At 44.2% G+C, this 27,322-nt stretch overlaps 1 protein-coding gene and 1 pseudogene across 1 annotated transcript in view; one reads left to right on the forward strand and one right to left on the reverse strand.

The window, feature by feature from the left end:
- The window catches only part of LOC124964793 (uncharacterized), a 66,011-nt gene that overhangs the window by 33,077 nt on the left and 5,612 nt on the right, over positions 1–27,322 (forward strand). The window lies entirely within an intron of this gene.
- Positions 16,935–18,015, reverse strand: LOC124964408 (single-stranded DNA-binding protein 2-like; annotated as a pseudogene).

Consider the following 27,322-nt stretch of genomic DNA (forward strand, 5'->3'; position numbering starts at 1 on the left):
GCTGTCCCAGGGAGGGTGACAGACCCTTGGAGCAGAGTGGCCCCACTGAGCCCAGCCCCCATCAGTTCACCCAGCTGTCCTGTGGACATGTGAGTGACACAATCAACTGCTGTGTTCAGCCCCAGGATTTTAGGATGTTCATTAAGGAACAAACTGACACAGGATAAAATGGAAAATTCTGCGATGGATGTGGGAGGATGTCACCACAGGGATTGCTGCCTCAATGTCCATCTTGGGAATGTGCACCCCTGACTGGCTGTGAGACTAATGGGGCTACAGACAAATTCAATACTCAGGGCTCAGTGACGCCTCGATCCCCAAACAGTTATTCACCAAAATTGTTTTCTGCTACCAGCAGTCAGACGGAAAAATTCACTGTGATCGCAGGTGGGTGGAGCATATAAACAGCGTCAATTCAATTACAAAATAAGGTTGCAGTCACTGAAGATGTAAAGTATTAATAGGTCACGGCAGCTGATTGAGGTGCTAAAGCAAACCAGCCCTGAATCTGTGCCCAGCACTGCATTGGCCTTTGGTGCCCACGGGCAGCTCAAATCCAGTGTGGTCAAGGTGGGCTGGATGCAGTGGTTCCTTTTCAACCTCCCTGCCAGCCCTCCCCAACTGCATACATTGGGAGGGGCTGGAGTTGACACCTCTCTGAATTGAGGAACAGGCTCCAGTTTGATAACTCAGTGGGTTTCAACCCCGTATGCCTCATTGGGATCACCCAGGGGAGCTCTTCAAATGCCCAGCCCTGGACCTGACCCCCAGGGACTCAAGTTCAGCCAAGGTGAGAAGCTGCTCTGACCCACTCAGAGAAGACACTGCCGGTGATTAGCTCAAGTAAGCAACCTTGAGCACTGAAGCCATGCCATCCCCAGGCTACACTCACTGGGACAGAAATGGGCACCAAAGGCCTGTTTAGTTTAGGCCAATGAGACATGGGGAAGTATGCTAGGATTTTAGATAAAGACTATTCTGCTGCTGCTGCGCTTTTTCTTATGGGTTGGGTAGGTGCAGAGGTGAAGCCTGGAGCTGCTGCAGCCATTTTGTCACCACAAAGGGAGCTGCCTCAGGAAGACACTAACACTATGGCAGGATCAAAAGAAGAACAACACTAACAAAACATCAGAACAAAGCAGGGTCCCCAATGATATGATTGACCTCTAAGCAAAACATTCCCCAAACACCCCACCTCTGGACCTCCCAGTAATTGCCAATTTGAGTTGAGTTTTCTGTGATTTGCAACATAAAGATTATAGCTGATACATTTATTTTCTTTCCCACACATCAACCTGTGCCTCATCTCCATGAATGCCACCTCCACATGTCTCTCCAGTTTGGCAGAAATGTGCCACTGAATGCTTCTCTGTCCTTCAAGACTCCCTGTCTAATCTGTTCCCAAGGCTGCTAGCCTCTCGGCCCAGCCTCTGTCTCCCACGCCTTCCACTTCACTCCTGCTTCCTCTGGCCGGTTTGGCAACACTCCCTGCCTCCGTCTCACCTGACGACCGCAGTGGCCTCCCAGCTGGTCTCCCTGACCCAGCCTTCCCCTGCATGCTTTACAGTACAATTGAGGAATAGTTAATTTATTTATCCTTAGTGCTGGGGATGGAACCCAGGGCCTTGTGCATGCAACACAAATCTGCACCTTCCTCCCTACCCCTCACCTCTCAGTGGCATTAGTGCCAAAGGTCCAAGTCCAGGAGCCCTGGACCCTCTGCCACAGCCTTGACGTGGGTCCTCCACATTCTCCCTCCTCTCCCCCTGTATAGGTTTTCTTTCCAATTTCAGGTTCTGGAAGGTGGCCCGCAACCTCCTGCCCGTTTCTCCTGCTCGTCCTTTTCCTGCCGTGCTCTTCCTGGCCACCCACTTCTCAGCTGGGCTGCTCCTATTCATTTTCCAGGTCTCAGTGGAGCTGTCCCGCTCTGCTTCCGGGGCAACTTGTCCCTTCCATAGCACAGCGCTTTTTCATTCATTCCACAGATACTTTTGTACCTACTATGCACCAGGCCTTGTGTGCTGGTGAACAAAAGGGACATGCTTGCCACCGACTCAGAATTTACATTCTCGTTGGGAAGACAACAAAAACAAGTTAGTGGGAAAGTAAAAATCGCTGTTGCAAGTGGCAGTGTGTTCTGTGAAGAAAAACAAAACAAGGGACTGGGATAGAAAATGGAAAGGCAGGTGGACTTCAGAGAGGGGGTCTAGGAGGGGCCTGTTTCCATGGCAAGCCATACTCTCAATTAGAGAAGCGAAGAGAGGAGCACTCCAGGCAGAGGGAACAACCCCTGCAAAAAGGATGAGGCCAGAAAAAACTTGGTGTATTTGAGGAACAGCGAGGCTTGAGCACAGGGAAGGAGAAGAGGGGAAAGGGGCTCCAGGCAACCCAGGTGAGACCCCAGCCTCCTGCAGACCCCATGGGGCCTTCTGGAACATGGTAAGGAGCTTAGAGTTTATTTAAAGAACAATGGGTGCTGCCAAAGATTTTGAGCTGCGGGGGGTGGGGGGGTGTTATGCTTCATGTCTTAAAATCAGATTGGCTACCATGCGGAATAGTGAGAAGGACAAGCAGGGGGCAGGAAGTCCTGGCAGAGGTGAGTGTGCCTAGGGTTGAGGGGTTACAATGATGGGACAAGGACAGGGGCTCCTGGGTGTGTCCCAGGAGAAACAGAGGCCCTAGAGAGGCTGACTGTGGTGATGGTGGTGATCAAGGAAGTTGTCTGGTTAGGGTTTTCTCTCAGCCTGAGTGTTTTCATCTGTAAAATGGGCATGACAAGCGTCTTGATGGCATGCTCAGTGAGATAATGTCAGTCATGTAGTCCAGGGCTCCACTCACTCCATCAGTGCTGGCCACATGGACAGCCCACCCTCATGGATAGCCAGCTGAGATCACTACTCAACTGCTCTGGGTTGGGTCCCCAAGGATCCCAGAATGAGATTTCCCCCTTGACACCGGGGAATGACCGAGTGATCAACACCTCAATCGTATTTTTAAAATGCCTCTGGGAGCACCAGGACGGTTTTATCCTTGATCCCCACCACCTCTCCACCCCTCCCTGAACTCAAATTTGGTCTCCTGGCCTTTGGGAGAACTGCAGTTCAGCTTGCGGCCAGCAGATGGCGCCGGAGGCTAAGAGAAGACGCCCCTCCCTCCGACCCTCACCGCGTGGGGTCTCGGCGCTCCTTCCCTCTGGGTTTGCAGTGCCCGTTCCAGCAGCCAGGGTCTAAGGCCGAGCCCTCCGCAGCCTCCTGGGTACATAGGCATTTTGGAGAGGTTGGAAGAAAGCCCGAGAGCCTGCTGGGGTCCCAGAGTGCGGCTCTGTACCCTGGAGACCTTCCGACCTCCACTCCCTCCCCCTCCCTCCCTGGAAATCACTTTATAAAGTAGGGCAAGAGGGTCCCAAGTGAGAGGGCAGTTTTCCTCAGAAGAGCCACTTCATTTGTGAACAAGAAACTATGAAACCTCTTAGAGCAGCCTGTGACCTCCCCGTCCATCCTGTGTAAAATATGAAATAAGAGTTTTAATTACCAGCCTTGGAAGGCAGCCGACATGTTTAATATTTAATGTCTCCATTGCTTGTGCCCCAGGCAGGCCAGCACTGACAGAATTGGGGTTTCCCTTGGGTTGGCTCTGAATGTGCTTGGAGAATAGCCAGGCAACCGCCTTCCCCAACACCTGGGAGCCTCCTGTAGTCCAGCCTGGGCCTGCTCTGGGTCCCACCCCCTGAGGGACTCCTGCCAGGACAGTCCAGTGGGACATGTTCCCCCGACTGGGGGAGGCCTTCAGGACCTGGAGCCCTCATCAGGCATCTAGTGTTGGACCCAGCCAGGGTCCTGGCAGAGGATGGGAGTTAATGAAGTCAGGCAGCCCAGAAAGATGGAAATGGGGGTGGGGGCGATGACACACCAGACAGATGGGGCTGAATTTGAATTCTGCGTTCCTACAAGTTATTCAGCCTCTCTGGGCGTCATTTTTATTATTCATAAAGTGGAGAATGTATTTCCTGTGGTTTTGGGTTGTTAATAATAATATATCACCATTTTTGAGGTTTAGCATGTGTCTGGAACCCCACTAAGCCCTTCACATGTACTGTGTCTGTCGTTTACAACAGCCTTTTGAAGTGGCTAAGTCAGAACGTGGTTCCAGCACATTCTGATTCCAGAGCTCCAGACCCTGAAAGCCTGTACACAAAAGCACTTCATGGACTTGGAAAATGTGAGCTTGAAGGGAATGCAGCCACCCATTCCCAGCCCCTACTGCAGCAGCCCCTCTTGCCTCAGAGGCAGCCAGGAGAAGGGACAACTAATGGGCTCAGGATGGCAGCCCAAATGTAGTCACCACACCACTGTCCTCTGCCCACATTTCTGATTTGCATCCTGAAATGGGTAGAATTCTTGGGTCTGGCTTGTCTCCAGGCTCATGTCCCAGCCCATGCCCCGGTGACCAAGTCAGTGCCTTGCATGGCCTCCCTGACAAAGCATAGAGCAAGGGTGGTGGGGAGCAGTGGGGTGTGGGGGGCATGTCCAGCAGCAGAAACCACTTGTCTTAAAAGGTGACAAACAGTATCTGGCATGTCAGAGGCTACATCAATTCCTTCTGCAGCACATCCAGGAGGGACAGCTAGGATGGAAAGGAGAGAGAGGTGACAATGAGCTCCATTTTACAGCCATCAGATTGGTGTTTGCTGGTGAGGACCAGGGATGCAGGAACCCTGGTCCTAGAGGGAACGTGAACTCAGCCGTATTTGAGAACATGCACCCCACACTGAAGGAATTCCACTTCTGGGGACATACCCTGAGCACCTCTCACACCAGGGTGCAAATACAAAGGTCTAAGGATGTTTCTTCAAGTATATACCAGCCAAGGGATGGAAAGAACAAAATGCCCATGTGAAGGGATGGATAAGTCACATGTGGCATATACAAAGAATGATCACCACGCAGCAGTTTGCTGGAATGAAAGAAGAGAGTAAGCTTGGCACGGTGGCCCACACCTGTAATCCCAGTGGCTCAGGAGGCTGAGGCAGGAGGATCAAAAGTTCAAAGCCAACCTCAGCCATTTAGTGAGTCCCTAAGCAAATTAAATAAAAAAAATAATAGAAGCAGACTGTGGATGTGGCTCAGTGGTTAAGGGCCCCCCAATCTTTGGTATCAAAACAACAACAACAACAAAAAAAAAACCAGCAAAACCTATTTTGACAAATAAGATGTCTGTTGAATACTACTTATATATATGCTGCTGTATTTTCATGGACACAGACACACATACACTCACACATTGACAACATAAGAATGTTCACTTGTGGGGAGAGGGGAGAAGGAGGGGAGAAGATTGGAGAAGGAGATGAAATAGACAAATAAAGGAAACAAAGAGGCCAGAGGACCCATGTGTAGTCCAGAATGACTGTAAGTGGAACTGAAGATTGTCATCAATTTAATGCCATGCATCTGAAAGCCAAAGAAAAAAAGGAAAGAAAGAAGCCAAGACTTCTATAAGATTTTCATGAAACTCAGAAACTGTTGGATGTTTGGGAATTTTTCAAGCCAGGCCAACAAGTACATCATTCAAACTCAAACAGATTCAGTTATTGGATTCTTGCTTGGTGCCAGACACGTTCCAGGTATATGAGTGATCTCACAGCATCATCGCAGCTGCCCCTTGAGGTTTTACCAACCCCATTTTACAGAGGGTCTCAGAGATAGGAGGTCCGTTGCCCAACACCACCAGCCCCCAACAAGGTAATCCAGGTACCCATGGGGTTCAGAAAATGCACTTCTCCAAGATGGCCTGGAGGCGGCGCTGTTGCGGTTGGTCCAGGACAGGTGAGAGACCAGACCTGTGAGTGGGAGTGGGAGGAGGGCATAGAAGGATGATGGAGTGCCCTCCAGGAATAGGCAAGGTCACCAGCTCTAGGGGCAGTAGACAGTTGGGGGAGAAGGCAGGGGTGACATCACATTGAGGCCTGCCTTTATTCTTCAACCTCTTCTCTGGGAGGGAGACCGAACACACTCCAGGAAACCGTTTTGAGCAAACCTGGCTCTGAGGAGATGACCTGGGGTCCGGATCCCAGGGCTGGGTGCAGATAAACTTTGGTCAGCCCCTTAAAGGGCTTCTCCTGCTTCCCACCCTCACTCCCTGCCTTCTTTTCTTTCTGGTGAGCTGTGGGGCCTCAGGCCTGATGCAGCCTCCTCACAAGAGTTCACAGTTGGGGCCTCGGCAGAGAGTGAGAGTACTGAGAGCAGAACACAGACTGTTCCTCCCAGCACCCAGGACCCTGGGCCCCCCAGGCTCTGCCTTCTGATCACTCTCACCCAGGTGTTCCGTGATCCATGATGGGGACCATCAAGAAGAGGTGCGGGAGAGGAGCAAGGGAAGTCCAATTTGGCTTGCTTGTAAGTAAAGGAAATCAATGCAAACCGGTTGGGGGCAATGGGGACATCCCTTGGAGGACACAAGTGTATTCATGGACTGGGAGGACTTGGAAAGGTCTGGAGCCAGGGCAGAAAAGTGCTTTCCTCTCTTCTCCCTCTGAGACTGGCTTTCTCCGCCACATTCTACACGTGGTGGGAAATGGTCACCCCATCTTGAGTGATGTCCCCTACTACCCAGCACCCCCACCCCAGTAACCAGTGTCTGGTGTTCCAGTTCGGATTCCCAGGACAGAATCCTGTTGACCCAGCTCAGTCAGAATTCACCTCTCTCACCAGAGAGGAGGCCTGTGTGCCATAAGCATGGTCCCCTTTGTTGGTGGCCAAGAAAGGATTATGAGACTTTGGAGGAAGACACCCCAATATATACCTCATTGTGGAAGTCCGAAGACAGCAATGGAGGCCCAGTGCAGAATGGGAGTGAGTGCTCTTGGACTTGATCAGGTCATGAGTATGAGGCCCAGAGTTTCTGCTAATTACTGGACAGAGCCTGTGTCACTCACTGGAACATAACCTGGCACACAGTCCCTGTCTGTTAAAAAGTAGTGACTGAGTAGATGGAGGGACGAGTCAGTGAATGACTTGAATCCCCTGGAGTCCATAGGTGCCACCATCCTAGACAAGAGAACCACAGCTGCTCCACTGAACCCTCTGATGCCCCTCAGGGCAGGCACCTCATTCTTGCTCATATCAGGGTGCGAGTGCATCCTGAGGGGTTCCCCTTACCAGCAAGTTGAGTAGTTTTCCAGCAGTTCATCCCCCGAAAAGAGCTGGTCCTGCCAGAGGAAAGAAGAGCTGCCCTGCCCAGAGGCACATGCGTCCCACACGTACGGAAAGGAAATGGCAGCTGGGCGTGGGGATGCGCGGGGGCATAGGTTGCAGCCAGTTTTTCTGTAATGGGACAGGGAGAAGGCATAGTCAAGCTGGTCCTCTAGCATCCTGCCACATGACCTGAAGCGAGGTCATTTTTTAAAGAATATGATTCCAGGAAGCCAAGTGAGGGGGCAGAAAGGACGAGGAAAGGAGGGAGGAAAAATCAGTGTAAGGACGTGTGGTCCTCTGGCCTCGGGAGGTAGAGTTCTGCAGGGGATGGTCCTCTCAGGATGGGGGCAGCACTGATCCATAGGCGCCTGTCTCCATTGTGTGAGGAACATCCCTGGGGGGCCTCCCTGCATTTCCAGATGGCACCCGAGTTTAGCTGAGCACGTGGCTAAGGCCGTGGCATTGGAGAAGGGAAAAGACCTGAGGAGGGCGCTTGGGGGGCACACTGCCAGTGCCTGGGAGCCTGTGCTTTCACAGAGCTGTGCGCCTCTGCTGCAGCCAAAAGCCAGGGTGAGCTGCGAGGGTGGGACGTGGGATCCTGGGGTCCCCAGAAACGTGTCCTTTGAGCCACAGTGTGGCTGCTCTTTAAGGTCAGGAACTATTGCAGTCTTCCCTTTGGAATCCAGGACTTCAGAGCTTCAGAGCTGTAAATGCCATTAATCCACCAATAGCTGCTGTTCCGGGTGCCTCACGACTTCCTCAAATTCAGAGAACAGCACCAAACTCCTCACCTCCATGCCAACCCAGCTCCTCCTTCATGCCAGCATCCACCTGGGGCCCAAGTGGACAACCTAAGGCTCATCCTTGACTTCTCCTTCTCCGTCACTCTCTGCATGTGAGCAGTCACCAAATCTCATGGATTCCATCTGCCTTTTCCTTCTCCTCCTTCAACCCTCTCTGCATCCCTCCCTTCCTCCTTTCATTCCCTCTCTATCAAATTAGCCAGGAAAAAAAGAGCTAGACTGAAGACTGCTTGCCCTCATACTTTGGTGACAGGAGGGCACATTGTAACTGTTGGAAGGCAGTGTGGCAGAAGACATCAAAAATCAAAAACCTTATCCTTTGACCTACTTATTCTGCTAAGGCTCTATGCTGAGAAAGTAATCCTATGCACAGAAAAAGCTTTCTGCATGAAGAAATGACAGCATTGTTCATATTAGCACAAAAGCAAAACAAAACGAAATGCCAAGAACCATAATGAACAGCTGGCCACCACCTAAATGTTAGTGCTACAGAAATGGCTGTTTCACTGGGGTGCCTCTTCCTCCTGCTGGGCTTCACCCTGGGTGATGCTGCCCTCCAGGTGTCTGCCTGTAGCACCTTCGCAAGCTCCACACTCGCTGATGAGGTCATCCCTTCCTGTGGCCTGGGTTAGCATCTTCCCGGTCTCTTCCCAAATCCTTCCTTCTGACCCTCACTGCTCTCTTGAACATCTCACCTGTATATCCAGTAGCCCTGAATAACCCACAGCCGCCTCAGCCTCAGGAGTCCAAAGCCAACCTTCATGACACCTTCATCTTCACCCCAGAAACCAGGCATCCTAACTCCCAAGATGGCACGCCATTCTCTGGGTGTCCCAAGCTAGAAATTTGAACATCTACCCTCCCTCCCTCTGTCCACAGCTAAATCACCACTAAGTCCTAGTTCTATTTTCTTTTTTAATATTTTTTTAGTTGTTGATGAGAGTTTATTTTATTTATATGTGTTGTGAAGAATCGAACCCAGTGCCTCACACATGCTAGGCAAGTACTCTACCAGTGAACTACAGTCCCAGCACCCCCGCTTCTAATTTCTAAGTAATTCTTGAGAAATCTGTTTGCCTCCATCCCCACTGTCACTGAGTGCAAACCACTGTCATTTCTTTCTTTTTTTTTAAATCCTTTTTTGTAGTTGTAGATGGACAGCGTGACTTTATTTTGTTTTATTTTTACGTGGTGCTAAGGATCAAACACAGTGCTTCACACATGCTAGGCAAGTGCTCTGTCACTGAGCTATAGCCCCAGCCCAAACCACTGTCATTTCTATCCACGCCTACAATGACACATTCCATCTGCTCCCTCTCCTTCCATCTGGCTTCTTCTGACCCATCTCCTTCCCTGGAGTCAGAGTGTACTTTCAAAAGCACAAGTTTGGTTATGTCCTGAGAACATGCATGTGGGGTGTACTTCTGAAGCCCCTAACAGGGTACCTTGTAACTACTGGTGGGGTTTCAAGAGAAGTGGGGAAGTATGTTCACACGAGGATTCTGGTCACTCAGCCCTGTTTGAAACCCAGCAGTGCTTTCCAATGCGATGAGCTGGCTTTCTTGGGAGGCACTACCCTGTGACAATATCTGTAAGTATTCGTATTAATTTGCAAATATTTGTTGAACACCTAGTATGTGCTAAGTCATGCAAGCTCAGTGGGAGTAGTCTCACCCCCAAGAAGTAAAACTTCATTCTTGGGGGGAAGAAGTGATTATTAAAGTGTTTTGTGGCCTTCGTTGTAGACTGAATGGTTGTGTCCCTAAAGCCTATATGTTGAAATTCCAACTCCAGCGTGATGGCACTTTTAGTGGGGCTTTGGGAAGGCGATTAGGAGTAAACTAGATCGTGAGGGTGGGGTCCTTGTGATGGGATTAAAAGAGGAGGAGACTCTGGATCTCTCTCTGCCATGTCAGGACCCAACACTAGCACAGGAGACTCTGGATCTCTCTCTGCCACATGAGGACCCAGACTAACATGGCCATCTGAACACCAGGAGTCACGCCCTCACCAGACACCTTAGTCTTCCCAGCCTCCATAATTGTGAAACACAATTGCTTATTGTTTTAGTCTATGGTGATTTGTTACAGCAGGTTGAGACACCCTCCAAAGCTCAGCTCTTATGTACAAAAATTTATTACTTAGTATTTAATCTCTCTCGTTAGGGATAATTTCAATTCAAATTTTCTCCTCAGTGGATCAATAGTGAAAAAGAAGGTTGAGAAACCCCAAATGAGGCCTGGGTGACAGTAGGTATTGAGTGGGACATGGTCCCTTGTGGAGCTATCCTTCCTACAGGGAAGATATGCACTAAATTATTATACAGTGACTAAGTGACAGAAGCCAGATCCAAAAGACTGCATACCGTAGACCCTGCTTCTGCGACATCCTGTGAAAGGCAAACTACAATTACCGCAATCAGCTCATTGCTCCCGGGGTGAGTCCATCCTGAGGGTGGACTCTCAGGGTCATCGAGAACTCTCTAAGGCGGCAGATATTCTATATCCTGATTGCCACGGTGGTTCTGCAACCCTTTGCCAAAACTCACACATCTACACTGAAAATAGGTGAATTTTAGTGTAAACAAGTGATATCTCAATGAACATGCCTTAATGAGTATGCAATTAGTGATGCATTTAGCCTTGTGACACACGCTGCATAGGACAGAGAGCTAACAGTGACAGCCAGGAGCAGGAGGCAGATCTGGTCTAGTCAGGGAGCCCTGGGGGAAGCAGGCTGAACCCTGAAGGATGAGTTCAGCTCACTGCTGCAATGGGGGAATGTTGGGAAGTGGCAAGAACACCGGCCGAGGGGTCCCTGTGAAGTAGGACGGTTCCTTGAACCAGGGTGATGGCCACAGAGATGGACAAAAGTGGACCAATTCTAGAAATCTTTAGGAGATAAATCAACTGGACATTGTGCCAGTTGGACAGATGGGATAGGGGAGAGCCAGGGGGTCTGGGGACATCTGGATTCCAGCTGGATTCTGGTATATGGTGGTATATTCTGAAATAGAAAACCCCTGGAGAAGGAGCGGGTTAGTGGCAGAGACCCTGTGTTCAGTTTTTCCAAGTGGAGTTGGAAGAGTCTCAGAAGTGAACAGGTAGTGCCCAGGAGGCACCTTCAGGGTTCTCCTCTGGGAACCTTCCCTGCCTCACCAAGGGAAAGTCCTGAACCCCAGGTCGTCTTGGGTGGGCTCAGACAGCTAAATCAACAGCTTGAGATCTGATGTGAGAGGAAGACGGAAGGTGGGTTAGCGGGTGCAGGGCTGCACCGATGGAGGTGGGTCACATAGAGGACACACCTCTTGTGGCTGACCTTTGGCCGAGCTCTGCTCCTGCCCATTATGAGGTTCTGGATCTGTAAGAGAATCTAACATTCTTCTAATAATCCCCTATTTTGATTAAACTAATGTGAATGGGTTTTTGCTCTCCGCATTGTCTAAAGCCTTAACAAAAACACCATTAAAAGCAATAAAATGTGCTATTTTATCTCTGTGCCTTTTTCAAAAATTTCAATTTGCCAAATTGTCTACTAGTATCTTAGCTTTGTAATATTTAAATGATGTAAGGCAAATCAACCAATTATTTCCCTTTTCTTCCCAAATTTCTTGACCATTCTGCACCGTTCCTCTACCAGATGAACTAGAGAATTGATTTCTCAAGATAAAAAATTCCTGTGAAGATTTTCGTTGAAATTATGCATCAAATTTATAGATTACTTGAGGGAGGATTGACACTTTTACAATGCCGTTCAAGAACAGGATCCATTCCTCCATTGATTCAAATCCTTTTTTAATGTCCTTCCTCCATGTTCAACATATATCTTTGCACAAATTTTGCTAAGCACACATTTTTGGTCCCCTGATGTTTTCCAACTAGTTTCTGCTGGTTGTACAGGACAGGCATTGATCTGGATCTATTTATCACCTGTGCCAGCCTCTTTAGTCAATGCTCTGATACGTTCTTGTAACTTTCCAGTTTATTGTCTTGATTTTGCAGGGTGAACATGCTTGTTATCTGCAAATAATGATAATTTTGTCTTTGCCTTGATGATACATATACCTTCTTTTCTTTTTTGTTATCTTATTGACCAATATTAAGGCAAGTAATTGTGATAGCAGAAACCTGAAATGTTTCTACCTTGAATAGAAAGACTATAATGGTATTTTCAGAATAGCATCTGTGAGGACTGGTTCACAAATGCTAATTGTTACTAATTGTTTTATTGAGAAAAAAGTGTCTGGATCCAAATAACTTTAGAATATGATGGGTCACAAAGACAAACTCATTTCAGAATCTCAGCTATAATTAGAAAATTTGAGGTTAATTTGCCTGGTAGATGTCCAGGAAGGAGGGATACTACATAATGTGTCTTAAACTAACTTGACCACTGACCTATTTGCTTCATGCCTTACTCTTGCATGGAGATGTGGTCCACAGGGTAGTGTTGGAATTACTACACTAAGAATTTGCCACAGTGTATTGGCTGTGATTTCTAGATACAGACTTGTTGCATGAATGAACAAATATTTTCATCATGGTAAGACTATTTTCTTCAATTCCTACTTTACTGAGAGTTTCTTTGCAATTTTCAAAATTTTATTTCTTTCTCTCTCTCTCTCTCTCTCTCTCTCTCTCTCTCTCTCTCTCTCTTCTCTCTCTCTCTCTCTCTCTCTCTCTCTCTCTCTCTCTCTCTCTCTTTTTACCTGTATTGTCTAGTCTGGAATACAGTGGCTATTCACAGACAAAATCCCACTCCTGACAGTGTGGATGCCTGATCTACATAGGGCACCACAGCCCTGACCTCCTGGGCTCAGGAGATCCTCCTGTCTCAGCCTCACAAGCAGCTGGGACTACAGGCATGACATGTCTAGTTTGGGTTTTGTTTTCTTTTTAAAATTAGGAATGGAAGTGAATTTGATCAAATGGTTATTTTCCCCTTTAAATGGACGAAACTCTGCCACGATGCATTATATATGGTTCAAAACATGCCACATGACTTCATGCCGTGATGTTCATGGAGCAAATGGGGTAAGACTGAGTAGCTAACAGACCAGCATCTGGCTGTGACAATTTAACGACTTTGGCTGCAGTTTTCTGTCCCCTGGTGTGTGTTGCTATAACTTAAATATCTATGGGAGAATTCTGGGCTCTGACTGGCTAAGACTTCCAGGAGAGGAGCAGCAATTCCAGGGATGTCCTAGGTTATCAGGTGCTAAGGAGAATAGATGGGAAGAACCCTGGAAATAGGGCCTCAGCTCTGCCTCCTGCTCATTGGATCTCAGTCCTACCTGCATTGCCCTCCTCTCCACGTTCTCTCCATCCACCACTCAGAAATTAAGGCTCAGAAATTAATTATTTGGACTGGGTGCAGAACTCAAGACCGTCTCCAACTGTATTACCTAGTGGTTTTAAAATTATTTTCAGAGTGAATACTGATATCTAACCATTACTTAGTATTTACTATGTACTAAATACTTGGTTACATCCTTCAAATGAATTATTTTCATCTAATCCTTCTCTCCCTCTGAGTTAGATAGTATTTTCATTTCTTAAACTGGAAAATATCCACAGAGAGTTTATGTCACTTACCCAGGTCACCCAGCCAGTTCCTAGTATGCAGTGAAGCCAGAGTCAACACCTGGCAGTTTGCCTCTAAAATCTACACTCCCGAGTTTAACCTCCCTTGCTCTTTGCTTCCAGAAACAGATCCAGGAATGGTGTGTGCTCTTTATTTTATTATTTTTTGGCTTTATTTGCTAACATATCATTTAGAATTTTTGTGTATAAGTGAGATTTTTCAACAGTTTCCCTTTTTCTTATGTTTTATTTGCTTTGGGTATCAGGATTACATGAGATTTGTAAAATGAATTGGAGGTTTTCTGTACATTTTAGTGCTTTGACAGTTTTTAAAGAATTTAAGCAATATCTGTTCTGACAGCATTCGCTATTCCATCTGTAAAACCATCTGGTCCGGGAGCCTTTGACAATTATTGTGAACTTATTTGTTACATTATTCATCTTTTCTGGTTCTTCACTATTGTGTCATTTAGGTTTTCCTAAAATAGTTATCATTGTTACTTAGAAAAGTTCAGATTTATTAGCATTGAGTGATACATAGTATTCATATTTTATTTTAAAAAAATCTTTGTATTTCTGTTGCCATTCATAATCCTGAAAGATGTAGTCATAAACACCGTAATTCTCAATGCTGAAATCCAAATAATCAAAATTACAGTCTAAAATCCATGCTATCCCAATTTTGAAAGATTAAAATCCAGAATGTTAAAATCCTGAAGGCTGAAAATCTGGAAGTAAAAATCCTGAAAACCACAATACCCACTGAAAGAGGAAGTCTACAGAACAAAGATAGCCAAGTACTACAAAAGGGATTAATGCTTTCTTGGTTGTTTGCAGGATAGTTGCCTCGTGTTGGGTGGAACAGATACCAGAAACCTGGCACAGCGCTCTTCTGAGTGCATCTGTGAGGGTGTTTCCAGAGGAGGTTAATGTATCTGTCAGGTGGGGTCTAAGGGGAACAAACAGAGAAGGTGATTTGGTCTCGGAGAACTGTGACAGTTTTCTTCTGCTGCCTTGGACATCAGAACTCCAGACTGTCAGACTCGGACTCTAGGGCTTGCACCAGGGGCACCCTGGGTCCCCGGCTCTTCAGTTGTGGTTTTGATTTTCCCTTTCTACTTGTCAGCATTAGTTTTTACAATTCACTGTGCTATGTATTTATCTTCACATCACTCCTAGCAGTGGAAATCTAAACCATGTAAAAACTTTCAGAGAGTTCTAATTCTTGTTATGCAGTTTTTGCAAATTCAACTCCATGGAAGTGCATTATCACAACATTGACTTTGTGTTTAAGTAGTGTGTGTGTACAATATTGAAACCTCCTCTTACTGTGTGGCTCAGTGGTAGAGTGCTTGCTGGCACGCTGAGAGACTGGGTTCTATTTTCAACACCACAAAAACAAAACAAGAAACCAAAATGTTGAAATCCCCTCAATATAGGAAGAGATGTCCTGTTTGTACAACTGTGTTTGTAAAAGATAAGATTTCTCAAGATCTCAGTTTTTTGAACAATTACATTTTGGACACCCCTCATGGTTTTTTTGATCCATCTCATCAAAAGTTAGGTTGGGGGCTGGAATTGTAGCTCAGTGGTGGAGCACTTGTCTAGCATATGTGAGGCACTGGGTTTGATCCTCAGCACCACATAAAAATAAATGCATAAATAAATAAAGGTATTGTGTCCATCTGCATTGAAAAAAATATATGTATATATTTTAAAAAGACAGGTTGTCCATCATGGCATTTCAGATGACCAGGACCACACAATTATCAATCACAGTGAAAGGAACTTATGTATTTCACTTTCTGATCGATTTATTTATGACTGTGTTTCCTCTGTTGTAACTGCTATATAATGTGACTACTGTTAGTCTACCTGAGGGTTTATATTTGCAAAAATACATGTTATTATTACATACTTTATTGCATAAAGTGGCCTAGGAAGTGTTCTGTTATCAAATATATCCTCTTTTAAATTTTTAAATAAATATCTTCTGGATAATTTTAAACATTATTTTTATAGGATTATATTTTGGAGTCTTTGATCTTTAGATTTAGGGATTTTGGTCTTTGGGAATTTCAACATCTGGAATTATGGAGTCTGGGATTGTGTCTTTCAGGATTATAACCCAAAACCCTGTATCTCTCTCTCTCTCTCTGTCTCTAGATCTACCTGATCTTAGTGATGATGTATTTGTGCATTTATTATTATTAGTTTTTTGTTTTCTTCATCAGACTTGCTAGAAATGTAATAGAGGTAGCTGCAGTAGGGAAATATAATAACAAACATTTACAAGTGCTTACTCCGAGACAAGCACTGTTCTAAGGTATATTAACTCATTTCATTTTTTAACAACTTTATGCATTATTATTTCATTTTACAGATCAGAAGCTAAATCACAAAATTAGTAAATGACTTGCATAATGGCATACAGCTAAGTGGTGGAGTTGGGCTTTAACCCTAGGCAGTGTCTTCTTTTTTATTCATTAATTCTTTCTTTCTACTGTATTTTGTCTTTTTCTAACTCTTTTAGATGAATGCTTGGTTCATTTATTTGTAAACTTTCTTGTTTATTAGTAAAAGCATTTAGGGTTATGCAGTGAGATGACTAGCAATTATCGGTCTTTTCAAAGAATCAAATTTGATTTGATCATCTCTAATATTTTTCTGTTCTTTTTATTAATTAATGTTTATATTAATTATGTGTTCCTTCTGTTGTTTTGCATCTATTTTTATCTAGTTTCTTAAGATAGAAGCTTATATATCTCATTTGCTAGCTTTTTTTTTTTATGAAAGCTCTCAAATAAGCGATTTTATTCCTATCCATGATTGCAGACATTTACAAAACCATAACATCTGAGTTCACCTTAAAAAAATAACTTATATAAAGCAGTGATATACACAGCACAAAATAGTTCAGGGAAGGGGCAGGAGCAACTTTTAATAATTAAAATGTAAACGTGAAAAAAGGATGGAATAAAAGTCCCTACTTACTTCTACTTAAGATGTCATGTGATAATATTTCACAATGTCCCGTGGGTCAATGCATGTATGCGCATATGTCCATATAACATATGCATATACAATACATTCTCTTTCCCACACATATACATACACAGATAATTATTTGCAGTTCAGTTTAGGGCAATTCTAATGTGCGCTCCGTACAGTTGTTTGGATCGTGTTTGGACCTGCTTTCTTCACAAAACAGGGGAGAGAGCAAGAAATAAAAAGATTGGTTTGATGTGGCCGAGAGTCCTTTGTTTAACTGTACACTGTGATGAATAATCTTCTTCCGTAGTAGTTCTGTGAAGGGCTGAGTCACTATGGTTTTCATGAGGAGACTTGGTAGTGGATCACACACTCATTGTCATGCTAGGGGAGTAACTCTCACTCTGAAAAGAATTTAAGAAATTCCCCCCCATTTCACCATCATCCCTTGGAGTGCCCAATTGATTACTCAGTCTCATATTATTGGGAGAATTCTTAGAAATACTGTCCCTGTCTCCTGAGCCTAAAGAGCCATTCATGTGATGTGACTCCATTCCTCCTAATCCACCCGTGGGACCATCTGACCCAGGACCCATGGAAAATTAGGTCTGTTCAGTCCAGGAGGTACTGCATTCATTAAAGTATACATGTTGTCTCCAGAATTGGTTGAATTTGCTGGACCAGGCATGATGGGGTTCCTGGTGGCCCTCCACCTCCTGGACGACCTACATCATTCCCAGGAGGTGCTGAGGAGTATGGTATTGAATTGGATTTGTTGGGTTTGGCCAAGGTCTACCACCAGCCGGACCCATGTTCATTCAGGCATTCTGGGACCACCTAAAGCATTCAGTGGGGGTCTCATTGCACCTCCATAGTTCTGTGGTCCTAAGGGCACCGTTCCTCTTGGAGGAGTCATTCTCTGCATTGGCCCACCCATATTTGGATGTCCTTGTTGTCGCATTGGGTCCATTCCACTGGGGAGTAACGGCTGACTTCCTGGGACACCTCCAAGTGCCTGATTAGGTATCCTCAATGGGGGCCTTGGACCTCCAGGGTACCGAGGTAGCATAAAAGGCTGAAAGAACCCTAGTGGTACAGGACCTACTGGCATGCCGTCTCCTGGGGGAATGTTTCCTAGCGCTGGACTGGGAGCTGCTGCAGCACTATAATCATGGAAGGCTTTTGCTTCGCTTGAGTGTTCACATGTTTACTGTCTCTCTGGAGCTGCACAGTAGAGATCCCAAAATACACACCACCAAGAATGTAAGAATCCTGGTGGTTCCCCCAATGTGATGTTTTTTCCCATCTTATCTCTGATAAAAATGTTTGGGCCGATTTCTGAGCTCCTACACGGAGCAGATATTCATATACGTAGAGTGCTAACTTCTCCCAGGCCTGGCTGTCGGACTGGACTGCGCTGCTGTTACTCTTGCCTTTGCCATACATGCTTGTGCCGAGAGCAGCTCCCACTATCACGCACCTGTCAACCCATCAGAGCCTCCCTGGGAACAGCCCCGTCCCCCCCCCTTTTTTTTTAATATAAGCACATATGCTATGAATTTCCCTCTAGGCAATGTTTTAGCTGCATTTCATAATTCCCTATTATAATAAAACACAATATAAAAATCTACACTATTAGCACATTTAAGTGTGAATGAAGTCTTGTTAGTACAGCATCTCTAGAACTTTATCATCTTGTAGGACTGACACTCTACACACTGCATGGCAACTCCCCTTTCCCATCCCTCAGCACCTTTCTCCCACAGAATGTTATATGTATATTTTCATTAAGCTCAAATATTACCTTGAGGCATCCTCTTTGAGCCATGGGTTATTTAGAATCACACTGCTTAATTTCAAAATATTGGGTGGTTTTAAAAAGTATCTTGCAGCTGGGTGTGGTGGCACATGCCTGTAAACCCTGCTACTCAGAAGACAGAGAAAGAAGGATTGCAAATTTGAGGCCAGACTCAGCAATTTAGTGAGAGCTTGTCTTATAATAAAAATAAGAAGGGCTAAGGATTGACTCAGCACCCCTGGGTTAAATTCCCAGTACCACCAAAAATAAATAAATAAATACATAAATAAATATCTTCTTATTATTGAGTTTTGACTTAATTACTTTATGAGTAGGAAACATTGTATGATCTCTATTCCTCTAAAAATTTGAAGGCTTATTCTGTGATCCAGAATATGGCTTATCTTGGTGAGACTTCCATGCACTTGAAAAAATATGTATCTGCTCTTGTTGCATGGACTGTCAGGCAAGTCCCGTGGTTGACAGTGATGTTCGGATCCTCTTCATCCTTACTAATTTTTGTTTATTTTTCAATTGCTTACTGAAAGGAGTGTTTGACTCACCAATTATAACAGTGAATTTATCTATTTCTCATTTTAGTTCTATCAGTGTTTACTTCATGCATCTTGAAGCTCGTTGTTAAATACATTCACATTTAGGGTTTTTATATCTTCTTGGTGAATTGTTACATAATCTCTCTTTGTCTGCAAATATTTCTTGTTCTGTAGTCTACTCTGTCTAACATTAATATAACTATTCTGGCTATCTTTTGTTCAATACTTACAGGTGTATGCTTATCTTCATTTTTCTTTCTCTTTGTAAATATATTACAGTGACTTTCAAGTAGACAGAAGTCCAATCTGTGTGTGTGTGTGTGTGTGTGTGTTTGTGTGTGTGACAGAGAGAGAGAGAGAGAGAGAGAGAGAGAGAGAGAGAGAGAGTGAGAGTGAGAGAGAGAGTAGACACAACCTTGTCAGCTCAATCTGACAACATTGTCTTCCAAATGGTGGTGTGTCTTCCAAATGGCTACTGAATGGAATTTCTTGTAGAATTTTAGCCACCTGTGTTGTAGCTCTGCTTCACATGACTTGGGTCACCCTCAGGGCAACGCCAAGAGAGAGAGAATAGGGAATTTCTTCTCCATATCCCCTTTTCCTAATTCATCTGGCAAGAAAGATGGGTTTTCTCTTGGTATTTTAGGATCAATGCCACTACCCCATTACCATAGTGCAGCTTTTTGACAGGATCACCTGTGGGACAGGTCAACAGAGAAAAAGAGAGACCCTACTCTCTCTGACTCACAGAGACCCCTTACAGTCTCTGTCCAGGAAACTGGGTTTCTCTTGGAGCTTTTGCTTCCTGCACCTGCTGCACATTTCCTTATTTAAGTCACCGCAGGTCAATGCAGGTGACAAGGGAAGAATGAGTTCTGCAATCTCCTCCTGGAAGGGCCTTTCTTCAAGTTTTGTCCCCTTCACCAATCCACCTGTTATTTTCTGAGTCCTCAAGCATTTGCAGTTTGCATTTTGTCCAGACCTTGAAGTTGTGGTCACTGAGAGGGAAGCTATAGTGGTTCTTCTCTCAACCAGCACTGGAGTGCAGGCTGTATTTTGCAAATGGAATTGCTGTGCGACAAAGTCACATATGTTTACACTATTAATTGATAATTCCAAATTGTTCTTTAAAACGGCCATGCCAATCTATATTACACAAGTACTGTAAAAAAGAAACCCTTTCCTCTCCCCTTACCAACAACTGATATCCAACTGTTTGTTTCTTTCCAATCTGTTAGGTGAAAAGAAATACTATCTTATTGATTTGATTTCAGGTTCCATGTTGGCTACTGAGGTTTGAGCATCTTTTTATATACTTTTGGCCATTTATATATCCTCATTTGTAAATAGTCCTTTTCTATCCTTTGCCCATTTTTCTGTCTGGTCATTTGTCTTTTTCTTATTGATTTGTTGAAATTGCCTATGTAGTTTCTAGTGTTTGGAATTTATTGAGGCTTATTTTGAGACTCATTACTTAATCAATTTGTCTATTTGTTCTGTGAGCATTTGAGGAAAACAAGAGTATTCCCTGTTCAAATTCTACCTGGATATATTACAACAATCTTGTTGATTTTGTTATTTAGATAGTCTATTTGATTTTTAAAATATTTGATCTGTTAAATTCTGAGACATGTGTCTTAAAATCTCCCATTCTAGTTGTGGTTTTATAAAATTCTCCTTGCATTAAAGATTTTGCTTTATATATTTTTTCAGTATATCTGTCTGTGTGACTGAGTCAGATTCATGATAAACCACTCACTCAGTGATTGAGGACTAACTCTGGTGTTAGGATACTGGGTTCAAATCTTGGTTCTTTCCCTTACAAAATCAATTAATTACTTAATATTTCTAAGTCTCAACTTCTTCATCTGTGAAGTAGGACAAAGAATAGCATTTACTTCACATAACTGCTATGAGATTAAACAAAATTATCCAGGTAAATGTTCAACAAATGGATATTACCACATTTTCTTAATGAATGATTGTACATCTCATCAGTACACAATTGTTAAAAAAAAAAACCCTCAGTTCTAATTAATACTTTTTCTCTAGATATATTTTTACGTCAAGGGACTCTCTTCTATTTGCATTTTCCAGGAATATACTGGTATACTTTAGATCTTTCATAATTATTCAACGTTAACTGAATCTCTTCTAAAGCAAAATTGAGGTAGTCGCTAAAAAAGATGGCCAAAGCTGACCGCCATAAAGCCTTTCCCTTTGGCTCCACCCACCAGGAGGCGGGATCTATTGCCCTGCCATCCAATAGGGATGGCCTTGTGTCTTGCTTTGACCAATAGAAAGCAGAGGAAGGGCCGTTGCCTCAGCTCCAGACCTAGACTTCAAGAGGCAAGGTCTGCTTGTGTTTGGAAATGCCTGCTGCCATACTTGAGGAAGCTCAGGCTAGAATATTAAGTAATGAGGCGCGGCAGGAGACAGAGGACTCCCTGCCCAGCCCCCTCAGAACACAACTGAGTGACCCAGTCCCTTCCCCAGGGAACAGAACACCCCAGCCAGGCCTGCTACCATCCCAGGCCCACGGGAGCGTGGGAAATAGCAACTCATTGTCGTTTTAAGTCACTGAATTTTGGGGTGGTTTGTTACTCAACAGTAAACGACGGGAACTGGAATTGAGAGCTAGGACTAGGTTTTTCTTTTTTATTCTATCTAAGAATCTTCATTTTGGTAAAAGGAGGATTTAATCACTAAAATCTTTGCAGTTAGTTATTGGTCTTGCTTTTAACGTCTTGTGTTGTTTTCTGTTTTTTCCACTTTCCTATCATTTCCTTTTCTGCTTTATTCCCTTGATCTTTTCCCTTCTTCGTTTTTTATAATTTTATGTGCTTTTCTAGAAGTACGTTTAACATAAAGATTCAACAAACATATTCAAAATTATGTTTCTAACAATGTCAAAAATTAAATGACTTCTATAACTTCCATCCTTTTCTCCAAACAAGATTTGACCTTTAGAACCTGTGCCATCCACACTTCAAAAACATTAAATTAGCATGTAAGGTAAAGTATATATTATTATTAATTTTTTCACCGTATGCCTCATATTTCAAGAATTCTTTTTGAAGATAACTTAAAATGTTACAACCCACATTTGTCAGCCTTTGGTTAGAATGAGCTACCAGTTTAACAGGTTTGATTTCTTACCCATGTTTCTTGCAGATCACAGTTTACAAAGTCTTTTATCTTGACTTGATTCTTCTTTGAATAACTTTTTCGGAAAGAATATATTGGTAGTACAGGTCTGAAATTTGGGGGGGCCTTTAGAGGGAGGGATGCTGGAAATTGAACCCAGAGCTTCACGCATGTTAAGCCATGCTCTATCCCTGAACTACCCACTGAGCCCTGAAATTCTTTTATCCTAAAGGAATAACATCTGATTGGATATACAATGCTGGGATCACAATCCTTTCCTCTCCAGAACTCTATAAATAATGTTTTCCATCTCAAGCTCAGTATGGCAAATTAGATGTCCACTGACAATTTGTTATTTTTTCCCATATTGCATCTATCTGGAAATTTGTAGCAATTTTCTTATAGTTCTGATTCTTGTGTTGCTAACAGTATTATGGAATGTTGATTCTGACCAAGCCCTAAGCAAAGACATTCAGATACCAGTGGGAATCAGGAGACCAACCATGGTGTGGGACCTGCAGAAAGCATGTGTCTGGGAGGCTGATTAGATGCCCCTCCTATTCCTCTCCACACCAGGCGTATGAAGGGGGCAGGATGGCAGCTGCTAAAAGATCGTTGGGTGTGTTTTGGAGAGAGCTGTTGTGCCAGGATCCCAGTCCCCAGGGGTATAAGCATAAGGTCCTCCCCCAGCCCTTAGGCTTAGTCAGAGGAGCTTCAGTGGAGAGCTTACCATGTGGCCCCCAAAGCAGGAACTTGATTCTGATCCTCACCTGAGAAGTCTGGCTGCTGGAAGCAAACAAGAGGTGTCCATGTGACAGTGGTTTCTGCTCCTGAGCTCTGTCCTGACTGAGGTGCACCTGACATAGGTGCTTCCTGTAGACCAAATGTGGGCTTGTCTTCAACTCTCAGTGGGGAGGCCTGACACCCTAGCAGAGCCAAGCCAAACACAATTGTCCAGAGCTGAGGAGGGAGTGAGCTAGTTCCTGGAATAAGGGGCATTTGTCTGGGTCAGGGGACCAAGGGAAGAATCCATGTAAAGACCCAAGAAGGAAACTTACCTTTACGCTCCTCTCAATCCTGGAAAACATGAATTCCCCTCATGGCAGGACGGTAATAAGAACTCTCTTGCTCCCCTTACTGCTTTCTCTCACCTCCACCCTGGGCCTGGAGTGCAAATGTAGGACTCAAGAAGGTGTGGAATGTGGGGGTGGGTGGGGAGGAGTGCCAGGCAGCCTCTGGACAAGGTGGATATGAAGATAGGCAGGCAGCCAGTTGACATCACCTTACTTTCCACTGGTGGGATCAGGGACAGGGCCTGCCAGGTGTCATGATGAGTCTTGCTGCATATCTAGGAACATGGCAATTTGCATCATACAGACTCCCTGACAAGGTCCTGGGGGGTATGTGGTCCAGCAAGTTTTCCTCTGCTCTGGTGATTCCACCTTCATGCACAAGTGGGGTTCTTAAACTTGACCCTTTGAAAATTCAAGAATGAATGGAAGGGAACAACAACAATAATAACAGTGAGGCAAAAACATTTTACATCCTCTGCCCAACCCAATGTCCCATTTATCTGAGGCCTTGCTGCCCTCTACCTGACAAGGGAGGCTCCAGGAAGTCACACTTCTAAAGAACTCCCAGGCAACTGTTACCTGGGTCATGCCATGGTGACAGATTCCTCAGTGAACACGGGAAGGGTGAGGAGGTGCCAGGTTGCAAGAATAGACGGGCTTGGGGAATCTCAGTGAGCAGCTGGGGAACCTCACCGAGAAGGGGCGCATCCCCATCACGACTGCTTGGTCAGGTGTCACTGTAGGAGGCATGACTGGTCCTGCACCCTGACACTGCAACTTTGGTTCTGCCCAGGGTGTCCTTTCTCTTTTAGATCTGGCAGGATTACTGTAACCTCAGGAAGGTAAAACACAAGTATGGAAATTGTCATGGTTTGGATATCTGGTGTCCCCCAAAATTTGTTCATGCAAGAATTTTCAGAGACGAAATCACTGGATTATAGAAGCTGTAACCTGATCAGTCCACCCTGGTTTGAGTGGACTGATTGGGTGGGAACTGTAGGAAGGTGGGATGTGGTTAGAGAAGATGGGTCACCAGGGGCATGTCCTGGAGGAGTTGTTCTAACTGCCCCCCTGACCTTTCTCTCTTTCTTTTCCCTCTCTCTTTCTTCTTCTCCCCCGTCCTCCTTCCTTCCTTGCTGCCAGGAAAAGAGCAGCTTCTTTCTGCAGTGCTTTTCTCTCATGATATACTGCCTCAACTTGGGCCCAGAGCATTGGACTAAGAACTCCAAAATTATGAACACCAAATACACTTCTCCTCCTCTAAATTGTTCTTTTCAGTTATTTTGGTCACAATGATACAAGAGCTAACTAAAACAGAAATAATGGAGAAATGCATAAAAATCCACCTTACCCATTTTAGAGAAACTTCTGTAAAAGCCTCCCTAGCTGCAAGGCAGCAGGCATATTGGTGATCATTATGTTCAGTCCATCTACTTTGAAGATGTTTGAAGCTATTAAAAGAAGATTGAATATTAGATGCATGATTTAATCTAGATGTTTAGGGGGATGGGGAAAATTTGTCATCAGTGTTTAAGAGATTTTAATCAATGAAAATATATAATTAATGACATAATCAGTGTTTAACAGAACTTGATTACATCTACAAGTTTTTGATTGAATACTTGCATAAAGGTATCAAATATTTGGGGAACTTTTTGTTCTTTTAAGTTTAATATGTTAATCACTGTGTTAGCTTTCCATCACTATAACAAATACTTAAGACAATCAACTTATAAAGAGAAAAGGTTTATTTTGGTTCACAACTTTGGAGGTTCTAGTCCATGATCAGTTGGCCTTATTGCTTTGGGCCTGTGGTGAGAGAGCACAGTATGGCAGGAGCACATGGCAGAGCAAAACCACTGGCCTTATCACCAGGAAGCAAAAAGAGAGTAAGGAGGGAGTCAGTATTCCCCATCCCCTTCCGGGGCATGCTCCCAGTGACCTAGAGGCCTCTCACTAAAACCCACCTTTTAAAGTGTCAACAACCTTTCAATAGCACCACTCCGGGCACCAAGCCTTTAACACATGGAAACATTTAAGACCCAAACTATAGCAATCACTAAATGTGTAAAGAACAAAAAAATACATTTGTGGACTGCTCACTGTGCACCAGGCATTATTCTAAGCATGTTAAAGGTTTTAATTTATTCATCTTCACAGGAAGCATATGAGGTAGAAGCTCATATTATCCCCATATTATAGATAAAACTGAGGTACACACAGGTTGAGCAATTTGACCAAGGGCTGGTGGCAGTGCAAGTGATTGAGCAGATATAAACCCAGCATTCCAACTCTGGTTAAGCCCTTGCCATATATATATATATATATGTCATATATATGTTTTGTTGTAGATGGACACAATAACTTTATTTATATGTAGTGCTGAGGACCGAACCCAGTGCCTCACACATACCAGGCAAGTGCTTTACCACTGAGCCACAGCCACAGCCCCCTTGCCTAATCTTGAAGCTCTAGAGACTGCCAGACAGTAAAGACCCCATGACAATGACAACCAGCACCCAAGCTGGTTGGAGGTGCACTTCCCTTATTTGCAAATGCGTCTGTCCTGAGACTTCTCAAGTGGGTGCACTACATGCAAAATGGCTAGAGAGCAGCACGGAGGACTCACCTCTTGGGCCCCTTGCTCCAGAGGACTCAGTAGCAGCATCTAGCCTGGTACCTAGAGGTCAGGGAGGGTGTCAAAATATTCAACGAGCATGAATTAGTGCAGGAGTGAAGAGCAGTGGGCAGGTGCCTTCAGGATGCCACGCGGTGGCGCAGGGACCCTGGCTGGCTATCTTGCTTGACCTTTCTTCCCTGAACAGCCCCTCTGTACTTGCACTTGTATTTACACTTCTCAAGTGTAAGTTTCTATGGCTAACGTGTGACAACTGCTGTCTTGCTGCTGCTTGTCCTCTCTTTCCCATTACAAATTATTTAAGTTGCAGAAGGAATTCATGCTTGGTGCAGCAAAATTAAATAATAATAATAATAGAAGCATAAGAAATAAAGAGCAATTCCCAAAGCTCATTCCAAGTTAGTGGCTTAGTATGTCTTTAAGAATTCTATCCACACGCACAATGCTTTTTTTTTTCTTTTACAAAATTAGGACCATCCTAATTTTTTATTTCTACAAATTCTTTATTAATTTAGAACATTTTGTGGGCACGTTTCCAAATGTGCACTCATATCTACCTTACTATTTAAAAGACTGTGTAGGATTCTATTTGTTTAAACAGCACTGTCCAATAGGAAGAGAATGTGAACCACACTTTAATTTCAATTTTCTGGTAGCCCCAATGAAAATAAAATATAATCAAACAAGTGGAATTAATTTTACTAATGTATTTTACTTCGCTCGATATGTCTAATGTATTACAATGCCAACACACAAATAATGTACAATTATTGAAATTGTTTTACATTCTTTTTAATTATTAAATCTTTGAAATCCAAGGTGTACCTTATATCAGAATTTTTTTTTTTTGGACTAGTCACATGTCCCCAGCAGCCACATGTGGCCAGTGCAGCCATACTTAGAGGGTGACATAGGTTTCAACCATAACTTATTTAAAAGTGTGCCTGCCCATGGAAATAGAGGTCTCTTCCAATTTTTGCTGTTAGAAGTGATGCTACAATGAACATTCTTAGGCTTATCATGTCACACAGGCACGTGACTATTTCTTTGGGATAGATTTATAGAAACAAGTTTTCTAAGTCAAAGGCTTTATGTATTTTACAGTATAATGAATATAGCTAATGGCCAAGGTGTAGCTCAGCAGTGGAGAACTTGCCTGGCACATGTGAGGCCCTGGGTTTAAGTTCCAGCTCTGAACAAAACCCCCCCCAATATATATGCATTATATATATATCTCCAAATTATTCTCTGATAAGGCTAATCCAATTTATACTTCTGCCAGTAGTATATAAGAGTGATCATTTTCGCACACTCTTGCCAAATTAGACAGCACTTCTGTTAATCCTTTCTCTTCACTCTCTGCCCTGTGAAATCTGCACACCAGTTAATGCATTGCAGAGGGGGAGACCCATTTTCAAAGCTGCACTTTTTCCCATGGGTTACCACTTGCTAGTTGCCAGATAGATGTGTTTGGTTATGTTGGTAACAGAAAACAGCAAGATTGACTCAGACAAGTAGGAGTCTATTTTCTCATGTAAAAAGA

This window comes from Sciurus carolinensis, chromosome 14, assembly GCF_902686445.1.
Source record: "Sciurus carolinensis chromosome 14, mSciCar1.2, whole genome shotgun sequence".
Lineage (NCBI taxonomy): Eukaryota > Metazoa > Chordata > Mammalia > Rodentia > Sciuridae > Sciurus > Sciurus carolinensis.